Source organism: Triturus cristatus, chromosome 4_2 (assembly GCF_964204655.1).
Source record: "Triturus cristatus chromosome 4_2, aTriCri1.1, whole genome shotgun sequence".
NCBI lineage: Eukaryota > Metazoa > Chordata > Amphibia > Caudata > Salamandridae > Triturus > Triturus cristatus.
In genome coordinates, this window is record NC_140586.1 from 895570766 (window position 1) to 895583331 (window position 12566).

Consider the following 12566-nt stretch of genomic DNA (forward strand, 5'->3'; position numbering starts at 1 on the left):
GGATACTAATGAGAATGAGTTTGTAATGGCTTTACTCAGCACTGAGTGTGTTGTACAGGTACTAATGAGAATGAGTTTGTAATGACTACTAAGTATTATGTTGTATGGATATGAACTGAGCTTGAGTTTGTAATGACTTTGCACTGAGCATGTAGTGTTGTACGGACATGAACTGAACATGAGTTTGTAATGGACATATTACAACGTGTTGTTTGGATACTTATGAGCTTGAGTTTGTAATGACTACTCAGTACTAAGCATGTTGTGTTGTACAGGTACTAATGAGCTTGAGTTTTGTAATGACTTTACTCAGTACTAAGATAACGTGTTGTACGGATAAAAATGCAAATGAGCTTGTGTGGACTTTACTCAGCACTGAGCATGTTGTGTTGTATGGATATGAACTGAGCTTGAGTCTGTAATGACTTTCCACTGAGCATGTCGTGTTGTACGGGTATGAACTGAACACGAGTTTGTAACAACTTTATTACAACGTGTTGTTTGGCTATTAATGTGAATGAATTTGCAATGGCTTTACTCAGTACTAAGCATGTTGTGTTGTATGGATATTAATGCGAATGTGTGTGTAATGACTTTACTCAATACTAAGCATATCATGTTGCATGAATATTAACTGAGCTTGAGTTTTTAATGACTTTACTAAGTACTAAGCATGGCGTGTTGTACGGATATGAACTGAGCTTGAGTTTGTAATCACTTTATTCAGTACTAAGCATTGCGTGTTGTACTGATACTAGTGAGAATGAGTTTGTTATGACTTTGCTCAGTACTTAGCCTGTTGTGTTGTACGGATACTAATACGAATGAGTTTGTAATGACTTTACTCAGTACTAAGCATTGCGTGCTGTATGGATATTAACTGGGCACAAGTTTATAGTGACTTCACTAAGCATGCCGTGTTGTACGGACATAAATGAGAATGAGCCTATAATGACTTTAATCAGTACTGGTCACCTCGTGGTGTACGGATATTAACTGAGCAGCAGTCTGTAATAACTGCTCACTACTGGTCACCTCGTGGTGTACGGATATTAACTCAGCAGCAATCTATAATAACTGCTCAGTACTGGGCATGTCGAAGTGCACAAATGATATCCCAATATGAGAGTATAACATCTGTACTCAGTGCTGGACATGTCACTCTGTGTTGACGTTGGCTGAGCTTGAGTGTACAGTGCCTTTTACTCTGTACTCCGCATGTCATGATGTACGGATACTTTTCAACTATGCCTTTGTTCTGCGCTCATCCTAACTATAGTTATCGACATCTCTTACCAGTTACCTGCACCGAATGTCGCTATTTTCGAAGCGTCTTCCAAAGATGTCATTTTGGAAAAGGTTGTTTAGAACAATGTGACCGAGGAGGTGTTGTGGGGATAAATCGGTGTAAAATATACTTTACCAAACAGGTTGTAGCATCTTTGGAACCAGCAGTCCGTGGAGAACTTGAAAACCTTACATCCCAGAATGCTTAAGTTTTACTGAGAAGGAGTTATAATTTGTCATGAGCAAAAAGTTTTACATTTCTCATAAATAGCAAAGAGGGAAGATGGCAGCTGCTCATTTGAAGCTTTTTGTTGCATAAAAAGCAGCAAAAGTTGCATTGGGGATAAAAATGAAACCATTCCTTGATTCTGGCCTCTTGTATTGTGGGCCACTTAATGCCAACAATGTGCTGGTGGAACATCCCCTTCAGCATGTGACTAGATCATTGTTACTTCCACAAGCACATACAAGTCTGTTAAAGCTGCTGTTTCTTTGGGAAGTTGGGCAGACAACCATGCCTGGTTTTTACACTGAAACAGGAAGAGCCACTGAATTAATATGCACAACTTTCAAAACCATTCACACATATGGCCTATCGGGGATTGATGTCAGAACATGTCTCAAAATCCAAGCAGCTATCATTAAAGGAAAGTTCGGGATGCTTATTGTTGGCGAGTGAGGTCTGAGTAAAGAGAAATGGAGGCTCCTATAGGCGACAAATCTTTCTGTAACCTCTGGCTGCTGTGTGTTACAAAGACTGAGCGTTCGCTCTGTTCCTTTGTGTGAGACCTTTGAAAGGGACCGTCACAGGCATATTGTGAGCTAGGCATGATATGTTAGCACACGGTTGAATGTTTCCTCCAAACTGACAAGGTGTCTGCTGTTATATACAGCTAGGAGCACTACCTGATGATCCTGTGATCTGCTCAGCAGCCCCTGCCTCTAAACATCTTAACTGCTATGGAAGCAACAAGAGCGCAGTTATGTTTTCATATAAGGTTACTCAATGCTCCCGTCCAAACTGACAAGGTGTCTGCTGGTATATACAGCTAGGAGCACTACCTGATGATCCTGTGATCTGCTCAGCAGCCCCTGCCTCTAAACATCTTAACTGCTATGGAAGCAACAAGAGCGCAGTTATGTTTTCACATAAGGTTACTCAATGCTCCCGTCCAAACTGACAAGGTGTCTGCTGGTATATACAGCTAGGAGCTCTTTCCAATGATCCTGTGATCTGCTCAGCTGTGCATCTTCTTAACTGTTATGGAAGCCTATGGAAGCAACAAGTGTGCAGTTATGTTTTCATAGAAGATTACCAAATGTTTTTATTGTTAGATAAGGAATGCCAAAGTGAAATATGTTTGTTTTTCTTGTCACATGAGGTTAGATTTATGTACTTTTAGGACTTGGTGAGGATTACAGTATGGTCAGATATATCTCAGTATGTAAACTATAAAAATTTAAAAGGGTGCGCCTTCTGTTTTTTACAATCGTTTTGTGTAGTTACAAGGTGTGGTGTGCGGTGGTAAGGTGTGAAAATGAGGTGTGATGAAATGTGGGCTGGCATTATGCTGTGTGGTAAGAAGGGGGAGGCGGTTTTGGGCATGGTGTGAGCTTGATGTGGTCTGATGCTCTGGTGCGAGATGTCGGTTGCTGGTGAATGGTCAGATGCAGTGGTGTGAGGTGTCGGTTATAGGTGTGTTTCATCACTAGTGAGTGGTCTGATGCTGGGGTGTGAGATGTCGGTTGCTCGTGTGTTTGAGCACTGGTGAATGGTCTGATGCTGTGGTGTGAGATATCGGTTATTTATTTATTTATTTATTTATGGGCTTGTAACGCGCCGGCATCACACCCGAAGGTGTATCTCCGCGCGGTGCTGTGAAGAAACAGGTAGGGCAGCGCTCCAACTAGAACAGGGTTGTCTTTAGGCGTTTCCTGAAAGCTAGATAGCTCGGGCAATCTCTGAGGGAAAGGGGAAGACTGTTCCACAGACGCGGGCCCATAATGGAAAGGGCGCGACCTCCCTGTCTGGTCTTGTTATGTCTAGGAACCTGGAGTAATAGCTGATTGCTGGACCTAAGAATGCGGGAAGGGCGGTGGTATACAAATTTCTCGGCCAGGTAGTGTGGACCGAGGTTGTGAAGACTCCTGTGCACCACACAGCAAATCTTGAATTCCACCCGTTTCCGGATGGGAAGCCAATGGAGGGCCTTGAGGAGGGGCAAGGATGGGGTTCTAGGGGGGGCATTGGTCACCAGGCGGGCCGCAGTGTTCTGAACCACCTGAAGTTTATTAAGCACTCCTTCATTGGCTGCTAAGAATAGGCCATTGCAATAGTCCAGGCGGCTCAAAACGAGGGCCTGGACCAAGGTCTTTCTTGTATAGTCTGGTAGAAGGGGGAACACCATCCGAAGGAGGCTAATGATGTGGAAGCAGGATCCCGCCGTGGTGCTGGCATGATGGGCAAGGGTGAGATCATGATCTAGACGGACCCCCAGGTTTTTCACCACCTGTTTAGGGGAAGGGGCCTGACCCAGACTGGAGGGCCACCAGTCAGGGGTCCACAGGATTTTTGCCTCTCCAAATAGCATGACCTCAGACTTTCCCACATTACACTGGAGAAAGTTCTGGGCCATCCAGCTGGCGATCGCAGTCATGCCGTTATTGGTGTGTTTGATCACTGGTGAGTGGTCTGATGCTGTGGTGTGAGATGTCGGTTGCTCAAGTGTTTGATCACTGGTGAATGGTCTGATGCTGTGGTGTGAGATGTCGGTTATTGGTGTGTTTGATCACTGGTGAGTGGTCTGATGCTGTGGTGCGAGATGTCGGTTATTGGTGTGTTTGATCACTGGTGAGTGCTCTGATGCTCTGGTGCGAGATGTCGGTTGCTCAAGTGTTTGATCACTGGTGAATGGTCTGATGCTGTGGTGTGAGATGTCGGTTATTGGTGTGTTTGATCACTGGTGAGTGGTCTGATGCTGTGGTGTGAGATGTCGGTTGCTCAAGTGTTTGATCACTGGTGAGTGGTCTGATGCTCTGGTGTGAGAGGTCGGTTATTGGTGTGTTTGATCACTGCTGAGTGGTCTGATGATCTGGTGCGAGATGTCGGTTGCTGGTGTGTTTGCTCACTGGTGAGTGGTCTGATGCTCTGGTGTGAGAGGTCGGTTATTGGTGTGTTTGATCACTGCTGAGTGGTCTGATGCTGGGGTGCGAGATGTCGGTTGCTCAAGTGTTTGATCACTGGTGAGTGGTCTGATGCTGTGGTGTGAGATGTCGGTTATTGGTGTGTTTGATCACTGGTGAGTGGTCTGATGCTCTGGTGCGAGATGTCGGTTATTGGTGTGTTTGATCACTGGTGAGTGGTCTGATGCTGTGGTGTGAGATGTCGGTTATTGGTGTGTTTGATCACTGGCGAGTGGTCTGATGCTCTGGTGCGAGATGTCGGTTATTGGTGTGTTTGATCACTGGTGAGTGGTCTGATGCTCTGGTGCGAGATGTCGGTTATTGGTGAGTTTGATCACTGGTGAGTGGTCTGATGCTGTGGTGTGAGATGTCAGTTGCTGGTGTGTTTGATCACTGGTGAGTGGTCTGGTGCGAGATGTCGGTTATTGGAGTGTTTGATCACTGGTGAGTGGTCTGATGCTGTGGTGTGAGATGTCGGTTGCTGGTGTGTTTGATCACTGGTGAGTGGTCTGATGCTGTGGTGTGATGTCGGTTGCAGGTGTGTTCGATCACTGGTGAGTGGTCTGGTGCGAGATGTCGGTTGCTGGTGTGTTTGATCATTGGTGAGTGGTCTGATGCTCTGGTGTGAGAGGTCGGTTATTGGTGTGTTTGATCACTCCTGAGTGGTCTGATGATCTGGTGCGAGATGTCGGTTGCTGGTGTGTTTGATCACTGGTGAGTGGTCTGGTGCGAGATGTCGGTTATTGGAGTGTTTGATCACTGGTGAGTGGTCTGATGCTGTGGTGTGAGATGTCGGTTGCTGGTGTGTTTGATCACTGGTGAGTGGTCTGATTCTGTGGTGTGATGTCGGTTGCAGGTGTGTTCGATCACTGGTGAGTGGTCTGGTGCGAGATGTCGGTTGCTCAAGTGTTTGATCACTGGTGAGTGGTCTGATGCTCTGGTGTGAGAGGTCGGTTATTGGTGTGTTTGATCACTGCTGAGTGGTCTGATGATCTGGTGCGAGATGTCGGTTGCTGGTGTGTTTGATCACTGGTGAGTGGTCTGATGCTCTGGTGTGAGAGGTCGGTTATTGGTGTGTTTGATCACTGCTGAGTGGTCTGATGCTGGGGTGCGAGATGTCGGTTGCTCAAGTGTTTGATCACTGGTGAGTGGTCTGATGCTGTGGTGTGAGATGTCGGTTATTGGTGTGTTTGATCACTGGTGAGTGGTCTGATGCTCTGGTGCGAGATGTCGGTTATTGGTGTGTTTGATCACTGGTGAGTGGTCTGATGCTGTGGTGTGAGATGTCGGTTATTGGTGTGTTTGATCACTGGCGAGTGGTCTGATGCTCTGGTGCGAGATGTCGGTTATTGGTGTGTTTGATCACTGGTGAGTGGTCTGATGCTCTGGTGCGAGATGTCGGTTATTGGTGAGTTTGATCACTGGTGAGTGGTCTGATGCTGTGGTGTGAGATGTCAGTTGCTGGTGTGTTTGATCACTGGTGAGTGGTCTGGTGCGAGATGTCGATTATTGGAGTGTTTGATCACTGGTGAGTGGTCGGATGCTGTGGTGTGAGATGTCGGTTGCTGGTGTGTTTGATCACTGGTGAGTGGTCTGATGCTGTGGTGTGATGTCGGTTGCAGGTGTGTTCGATCACTGGTGAGTGGTCTGGTGCGAGATGTCGGTTGCTGGTGTGTTTGATCATTGGTGAGTGGTCTGGTGCGAGATGTCGGTTGCTGGTGTGTTTGATCACTGGTGAGTGGTCTGATGCTGTGGTGCGAGAAGTCGGTTGCTGGTGTGTTTGATCACTGGTGAGTGGTCTGATGCTCTGGTGCGAGATGTCGGTTATTGGTGATCACTGGTGAATGGTCTGATGCTGTGGTATGAGATGTCGGTTGCTGGTGTGTTTGATCACTGGTGAGTGGTCTGGTGCGAGATGTCGGTTGCTGGTGTGTTTGATCACTGGTGAGTGGTCCGATGCTATGGTGTGAGATGTCGGTTATTGGTGCGTTTGATCACTGGTGAGTGGGCTGATGCTCTGGTGCGAGATGTCGGTTATTGGTGTGTTTGATCACTGGTGAGTGGTCTGATGCTCTGGTGCGAGATGTCGGTTATTGGTGTGTTTGATCACTGGTGAGTGGTCCGATGCTGTGGTGTGAGATGTCGGTTGCTCGAGTGTTTGATCTCTGGTGAGTGGTCTGGTGCGAGATGTCGGTTGCTGGTGTGTTTGATCACTGGTGAGTGGTCGGATGCTCTGGTGCGAGATGTCGGTTATTGGTGTGTTTGATCACTGGTGAGTGGTCTGATGCTCTGGTGTGAGATGTCGGTTATTGGTGTGTATGATCACTGGTGAGTGGTCTGATGCTGTGGTGTGAGAAGTCGGTTTTTGGTGTGTTTGATCACTGGTGAGTGGTCTGATGCTCTGGTGCGAGATGTCGGTTATTGGTGTGTTTGATCACTGGTGAGTGGTCCGATGCTGGGGTGTGAGATGTCGGTTGCTCGAGTGTTTGATCTCTGGTGAGTGGTCTGTTATGGGTGTGTTTGATCACTGGTGAGTGGTCTGATGCTCTGGTGCGAGATGTCGGTTGCTCAAGTGTTTGATCACTGGTGAATGGTCTGATGCTGTGGTGTGAGATGTCGGTTATTGGTGTGTTTGATCACTGGTGAGTGGTCTGATGCTGTGGTGTGAGATGTCGGTTGCTCAAGTGTTTGATCAATGGTGAGAGGTCTGATGCTGTGGTGTGAGATGTCGGTTATTGGTGTGTTTGATCACTGGTGGGTGGTCTGATGCTCTGGTGCGAGATATCGGTTATTGGTGTGTTTGATCAATGGTGAGTGGTCTGATGCTGTGGTGTGAGATGTCGGTTATTGGTGTGTTTGATCACTGGTGAGTGGTCTGATGCTCTGGTGCGAGATGTCGGTTGCTGGTGTGTTTGATCACTGGTGAGTGGTCTGATGCTCTGGTGCGAGATGTCGGTTATTGGTGTGTTTGATCACTGGTGAGTGGTCTGATGCTCTGGTGCGAGATATCGGTTATTGGTGTGTTTGATCAATGGTGAGTGGTCTGATGCTGTGGTGTGAGATGTCGGTTATTGGTGTGTTTGATCACTGGTGAGTGGTCTGATGCTCTGGTGCGAGATGTCGGTTGCTGGGTGTTTGATCACTGGTGAGTGGTCCGATGCTCTGGTGCGAGATGTCGGTTATTGGTGTGTTTGATCACTGGTGAGTGGTCTGATGCTGTGGTGTGAGATATCGGTTATTGGTGTGTTTGATCAATGGTGAGTGGTCTGATGCTCTGGTGTGAGATGTCGGTTGCTGGTGTGTTTGATCACTGGTGAGTAGTCCGATGCTATGGTGTGAGATGTCGGTTGCTCGAGTGTTTGATCTCTGGTGAGTGGTCTGTTATGGGTGTGTTTGATCACTGGTGAGTGGTCTGATGCTCTGGTGCGAGATGTCGGTTATTGGTGATCATTGGTGAGTGGTCTGATGCTGTGGTATGAGATGTCGGTTACTGGTGTGTTTGATCACTGGTGAGTGGTCTGGTGCGAGATGTCGGTTGCTGGTGTGTTTGATCACTGGTGAGTGGTCCGATGCTATGGTGTGAGATGTCGGTTGCTCGAGTGTTTGATCTCTGGTGAGTGGTCTGTTATGGGTGTGTTTGATCACTGGTGAGTGGTCTGACTCTTGTAAGTACTGATTGCTTGTAAGGGTGAATGTTGCTGCTGCATTTTGTCACCAGGGAAGATAATCCGTGCTTTGAGGAGGCGCACGATTCGTTCTCACAGAAACGACTGATGAAATAAATTTACGATTTTGCCGCATTCTTCTCTTTACTCGTAAACTGGTTTTGAGGCACCCAGACCTTTTGTTTACACAGCGTGCGCTTCAGTCGTCGCCCCAGCGGAAGATGACGGGCAGTGTGCGGTCTTACAGAGCTCATAGCGCAAGAGCAGTTCGATGTGTTGTGTGGCGCTATATTGCAGATGTCCTCTGGCAATGCTGTGTGTTCAATTGTTTGTTTTGTGGGGCCTGGCTGTTTTAGTCATCACTTTTGCAATGTGTTACTCTCTTCGTACTTTTGTACGTGTGTGGTGTGTATCGACCCAACTCAATAGTACTCAGATCTGCAGCCTCAGAAGGATGCAGTGTTGAGACAGCCCTGCCTTGCTTTCCACGTCTGACGTGTATGGTGCACACAGATATCGGTGATTCCTTCTAGGGTTACTAAAGCACCGTGGGCACAGTTCAGTGCAGCGTGTCTTCGGTTAGGCTGTGAGCAAGACAGTCTGCTCTAGTGTTTTATGGCAACGCACCGTGAGGTTTGCACATTCTAGTGCAGCGTCCCTATAACATGCTGCCTTCGGCACACTCTAGTGCAGTTTCCCTTACCATAGGGCAGATTTACAAGCCCCTTGCGCCTCATTTACACCGCCGTTGCGTCACTTTTGTGATGCAGCGGCGGCGCAAGTCCTGAGCCATGGTACGGCGTACTTACGACGTGACGCATCTGGGAGATGCGTCACGTTGTAAAGCCCTGCGCCACATGTAGGCGTTCCTGCGCAGGGGGGCTTTCCGGCGCAGGAACGCCTCCTAAAAATGGCTGAGTGAAATCTACAAGTCACTTTTAGGTCCATGCTGCGTCAAAACCCTGCGCCTGCCTGAAGCAGGCGTAAGGATTGACGCAGCATTAACAAGATAGGGCCCCCCAGAGCATTGCTGGAGCTGCTTCGCGCTTGTATCTAGTTATATTAGCGGCCCAGACTCTGTAGAATACCGGGTCACCCCACTAGTAAATAATTGGGGTACTGACTTTTGCCCTTTGCACAGTCCTCCGCCTCTCCTCTCTCACCCTTTTTTGGAGAACCCTTGAAGTAGCAGTTGTGGGACACCTTGGTCTCGTGCTCTCCCAATCAGGGGGACCACCTTCTTCTTGGTCTGCTGTATCATAAGCAGGGTCACGAATTATGCGGCAGGTTAGCACCAAATTATGCGGCTGGGTTGAGTAAATTATGCAGCAAAAAAAGGTAAATTATGCAGCATAATGCTGCACTTTTCTGTAATAGTTTTACTTCATTATTTTTGCAATTTTCACACATGAGAATAATATCTGTAGAAAGAGTTCACCTCATTAGTACCAGTTTGACAACCAAGTACAGAAATGAGTAACTGAAAGATAAGTAGTTGACCTTTACAAAAGGCCTTCCACTGCGAGTGAACACATTTTGCAATGTGTTTAGTAATTTTTGATCCCTTGGGCTAGAAACAATTTCTTTGTTAAAATTTGCAGACTATGCAGCAGTTCTTGGAATATGTGGCAAATGCGGCAAATCCCGATTTATGTTAAAAAGCTGCAGCTGCAGAATCTCATAATTCCAGTGGCCCTGAATATAATAAGTCAGGAGCTTTGACTCTTGGGGGCCTGGCAATCCCCTCCCTTCCATCTCTGCAATCCCTGTCTACAGATACATGCGCTATAGGATGACTTCAGCTGCACAGGAAGAACAGGTTGTGGGAACTCTCTACTGCTGCTCATGTAGTGGATGCTGTCCAGGTTTGGACCAGGAAACTCTGTGTCTGCTTTAGATCTCGGCGGACCGGTTACTCCATCACAACGGTGACGGATATCCTGTCCACCTAAATATAAATCCCATTATATCCTATGGTATTAGGATTTATATTTTGGCCGCGGACGGGATATCCGTCACTGTGACGGAGTAACCCATCCACCCAGATCTAAATCAGACTCTCTGTCTACGAACTATCCACCGCTCCTCTCTCCCTCCTTTCTCCACCCTTTGAGTACTACTCCTTGGAGTAGTGATGCTCTTGTATATAGATGGGCGAGCCAACAAACTAATGGGGTGAGCCGAGGAAGAGCCAAGCCAAGAGTCTGGCTCGGGTCTTAGAGCCCGTGCACTAGCCGAGCCCTGACAATGTTTGCTATGTGATTATAGACCAAATATCACTTTATATCTTTATGACGTGGAAGCTTTGACATTAATAAGTCACATTCAGGGCCAGACTGGGAACCGAAACCGACCCTGGCAAACTGCTTGGCGGGCCCCCGGGGGTATGGGAGGGTGCTGCCGAGCTTATCACAGAGGGGTGATATTGCCGGCCCCTCGTAACAAAAATGGCCCCCCAGGGGCCCAAAACCTGCTCCACCCTGGTAGCCCACAGGGGAAATGCCCGGTGCCCGCTATGGCCAGTCCAGCCCTGGTCACATTATAGCACAAAACTGAGAAGTACTTATTAAGAGTGGTAGTTTTTAAACATGAGCCATTAGTGAACCAAGACTCAAGGCAATTGTCATGTAGATCCTGTACTGGTCCAGATTATTACAGAGCAACATTCCTTGTGTTAAGGCTTTGTTTGTGTCTCTTTGTGCACCTTTTGGCAGTTTTCACATGGCGTGAACTCGACCCGAAGGCATTGGAGCGCTTTACATAAGCTTACATTACATGCCACAAGGTCACCATTCATTGCTTACACGGAGGGGAAAATGAAGTGATTTGCCCAAAGTCAGAGGATGTTGAGCTGACGCCGAGCCGGGAATCTGGTTCACCAGGTCCAAAGTCTACAAATCTGGCAATAACGCCACACCCAGGGTGTGTGTATGAGGTGGAGGGAAGGAGGCAGAAGCCACATAAAAGCGTGGACAGGATCTCGAGCTGAACCAGAGCCAGGCTTCCTGCTCGAGTCTGGCTTGAGCTTTCAATGGCTCTCCCACCTCTAGACTTGTACGACTGCACACTCCCTCCCCTCATTGTCCTGCATAGGTGGTGCTTGGATGCAGTATCTGACATCTTGAACTTGACCATTGGCCCTGCCAGTCTTCCTTTTCTCTCCTCCCTCTTCTTCTTTGGGCACCCCCTCCATGGACAGATGGTGGTCTTGTTGGAACCCTCTCACTCCCCCTGTACCTTCTGTAGATGGACTGCGCCCCTCCTTGCTATGCAGTTTGGAATGGGGACCATTTGTAAGAAGCTTGGCCTCGCCTAAGACCTCTCCAGCTCTGGGGGCAGCATTGGCAGCCCCGTTCGATACGTTAGGGGCAGTAGCCACGGTCTTTGACCCGGAGATTACCTCTTCCGATGAATTCATGGGGTGCGTTGGCAGGCAACGCTTTCCAAGTGCAACCCCAGGGGAAGGGACTTGAGTCATCGCGCCTTGGGTGTATTGAATCTCTTCTTCCCTTCCCTATGCAAAGCCTGCTTGTTCCCTTGACTTTTCCTTTTTGATTGATTGACACCTTTTGTCTACTGGACCAATTGTTAACAATACTTTAAAATGCACATACAATGGTATTGGCTCCGCCCAGAGGAGCATTTCTCTCCTCTAACACTATTGGCTCTGAGGTGTAACCTTCTCCCTTCTGTTGAGTACTTTCATTGTAATGCAAGAGGAGCTGTTTTACATCCCCCAGGTACACTGAATTGTCGCACATTCAATGTTTTATGCATCGTAAAAAGGAAGTCCTTGTTTTTGGATTGTTTTAAAATTTCACTCAGGGCTCAGAATGTAAGCCAGTCCTTTTGGTTTTGCCAATGCTTGTTCCCATTGTAAATTGCACAGTTGAACCTCTCAAGTGGGTCCATGTAGGGGATGATGTTACTCTATAAACATGAAGATGATTATGACTTTAACACATTCTTAAATTGTTTCTGTCCTGTTTTTCAACAGAGGGAGCGCACAACAGGCGGAGGATGGGTAATGCGGGAGCTCCTGTCACCCATCGGATTAAGAAGCGTCTGTCGGTGAACCTGGTATGTTGGATTCCTAGGCCTTCATATTTGGTGCTTATGAAGAGTTTATAGATTTCATGGATGCAAACTGCCTTACCTTGTCACTTTTATTACTATGCTGCCGTCACTGAGAACGTTAAAGGCTGAGAATTGGAACTAAATATGTTCCAGGTTTTGCGCTAACAGAATTTACAAGGTAGCCCATCCGACCCACGTCTGACGGACTTTACAAGATGTCCGACAGGCTGAGACTCCACAGAGGTTACAAAATGGCTGCCTGGCCCAGACCAGGCTGATTGCACAAGATGGCCGACGTGCTCGGATGCTTGGGGCTTCTTCCACGTTCTGCTGTGAGTGGCTGGATTCCTGGCA

At 47.6% G+C, this 12566-nt stretch overlaps 1 long non-coding RNA gene across 1 annotated transcript in view; it reads left to right on the forward strand.

Moving 5' to 3' along the window:
* The window catches only part of LOC146835368 (uncharacterized), a 108479-nt gene that overhangs the window by 68744 nt on the left and 27169 nt on the right, over positions 1-12566 (forward strand). Inside the window, exon 2 of the long non-coding RNA XR_014960725.1 lies at positions 12133-12215. This is a non-coding gene — a long non-coding RNA (uncharacterized LOC146835368). The remainder of the gene's footprint in view (positions 1-12132; positions 12216-12566) is intronic.